The following is a 2,563-nucleotide window of genomic DNA, read 5'->3' as shown; positions in this document are numbered from 1 at the left end:
GAAGCTTAACGTGTTTTCGTGACATTCTCGGTTCTGATCACGTTGCCACGCGTCGAAAGAGGATTCAGGTGGGAGGATTTGAATTTCGAAGTAGTCTGTGTAACTGAACAAAGACAGGTGGCATCCCAGGGATTCTTGTGAGAAACGTGGCATCAGATTAGTGTAGGACCGTTAGGGTCAAAATTAATATAAATAAGGGTCTTAATGTTAGGATTCCGTGTGTTCATTTTGTACAAATCACTCACAAATCACTCAAGTATCAAGTGTTTAGAGAACGAGTTCGCTGAGAAATGTACGTATGACACCAACACCATTTTAAATACATTTGTATCTTTCTTTATTCAAAGTATCTTTTCAATTCCATTATTTTCTTCGCTTAACTTTTATTTCGAAGCACTTTATATTTTTGCATTTTACATTATTGTACGTTATATTCCTGCACTTTACATTCTTGCAGTTTACACGCTTTTATTTACGTTTTATTTATCAAAAGTCATATTAACATGTGTAACAAGTGTTGTTTCGAGTGAATAGTCATACGATCATATCACAAACAAGTTTTCTTGAAGTCAGAACAAACAAACATGACCCAAATCATATCGAAAGACAATTGTTTGACTATGTCCTAGGATCAATCTAGTCGATCCTGCGAGTAACCAAAGTATATTTTATAGTTTGGAGGACTAGCGGTTGTTTACCGGAAATCACCGTAAACAGCTAGCCATATAGCATTAATAACGAGAACCACTACAGCACAGTGTAAAATTTTATACTGACCAGAGCTTGTCTTGTTCAACAAAGAATGCACAACATCCCAATCCGTGAGCAGCCCGTGGAACTGGAGCATCTGAGCAGCCCAGGCCCACAATTGAGAGGCAAACTTGCAAAGGAAGAACGAGTGATGAGAGGATTCTTCCTCTTCGTAACATAAGTCGCACTGGGACGGAAACACAAAAGACCTTCGCTTCCATTGATCGTCAGTTGCAATCTTATTATGAAGCAGCTTCCAAACCATACAGGATTTTGAGGGAGGAATCGTTTTCGCCCATATCCAACGCCACCAATCAAGCGGAACACCTCGAGGCCTCTTGAAATCATAACAAATTTTAGGTGAGAGGTCACCATTGGTAGAATGCTTCCAAACTCTAGCATCCGGCCGAAGAACATTCGGAGTGTGCGAAGAACGAATACGCATTTGAATAGAGTTGGAAAGAGGCGATAAAGCTTTAGAAAAGTCCCAATCACCATGAACAATGATATCACTCACCTTCTGATCAACCAAATTATCTGGATCAGCCTCCTCACGAGAAAAGGGGTCGCCGCACCAATTGTCGAACCACAAACTAATAGATTCTCCATTGCCCAAACACCATGCAGAATTATCCAAAATAGTTTGCATATCAGATTTGACGCTAGACCAAATAGAAGAGAAAATATGATGCTTTATGAACTTATTCTTTCTTAAGATTCTACTTCTAAGGAGCACTGCCCAGGATTCAGTAGATGTAGATAACTCCCATGCTAACTTCAAATTGAGAGCTTCATTCAACTTTACGAGAGATCGGAGACCAAGCCCTCCTTCAGCTAAAGGAAGGCACATCTTCTTCCAAGAAACAGAAATAACTTTACCTTTAGACGGATCGCCGCTCCAAATAAATCTTTTGATAGCACGCTCAAGGTCTCGGAGGAGAGAAATAAGCCACATGTAGATGGACACGGAATGCGTTAGCATGCTCTGAATGACCGATTTAACGAGTTCTACTCTCCCGGCAAAGGACAACAACGAGCCTTTCCAAGAGGAGAATTTACTCACAATTCTATCCGAAATAGGTCTCAAAAACACCGCTTTTGGTTTGCCTTTGAAAATGGGAACACCGAGATAAGTAAAAGGAGCTGCACCAATTTTAAAACCCAAAATATCCGAGAGAATACGGAGCCTAGCAGCTGACATAGCCCCACCAAAAATCAAAGATTTACTACAGTTCACAAACTGCCCCGAGACAGCCGCATACTCCTCGAAAGTAGACATGAGAATCTTGACATTAGAAATTTTCCCTTTGCAAAAAAGAAAAACGTCATCCGCATAAAGAATGTGAGAAGGAACATGAGTGTTACAAGACCCCTTGGACAGCTCCAGCATATTAGAAGAAACCAAAGAAGAAATCTTTCTGCTCAAGACTTCCTCCGCAAGACGAAACAATAACGGCGATAACGGATCCCCTTGCCGGACTCCACGAGAACAATGAAAGTAACCATTAAGACTATCGTTTACATTTACCGAGAGCTGGGCAGAGTGGAGAATGCAATTGATCCAAGAACAGAATTTTTCGTTAAAGCCAAATTTCTGAAGATCTTTAATCAAGAAATCCCACCGAAGAGTGTCGAAGGCTTTCGTTATGTCCACTTTAAGCGCAATATTGCCACACCAAGATTTAGTGTCGAGTAAATTAAAAGCCTCAGAAGCTAAACCAATGCAGTCCTGGATCCTTCTTCCTTGAATAAAACCGCGTTGCTCGTTAGAAACAAGAATAGGCATGATGGCAGCAAGTCTGTCGGCGAGAAC

This window comes from Vicia villosa, linkage group LG6, assembly GCF_029867415.1.
Source record: "Vicia villosa cultivar HV-30 ecotype Madison, WI linkage group LG6, Vvil1.0, whole genome shotgun sequence".
NCBI classification, from domain to species: Eukaryota; Viridiplantae; Streptophyta; class Magnoliopsida; order Fabales; family Fabaceae; genus Vicia; species Vicia villosa.
The sequence above is the reverse complement of the archived record's forward strand: the minus strand, read 5'-3'. Positions refer to the sequence as shown.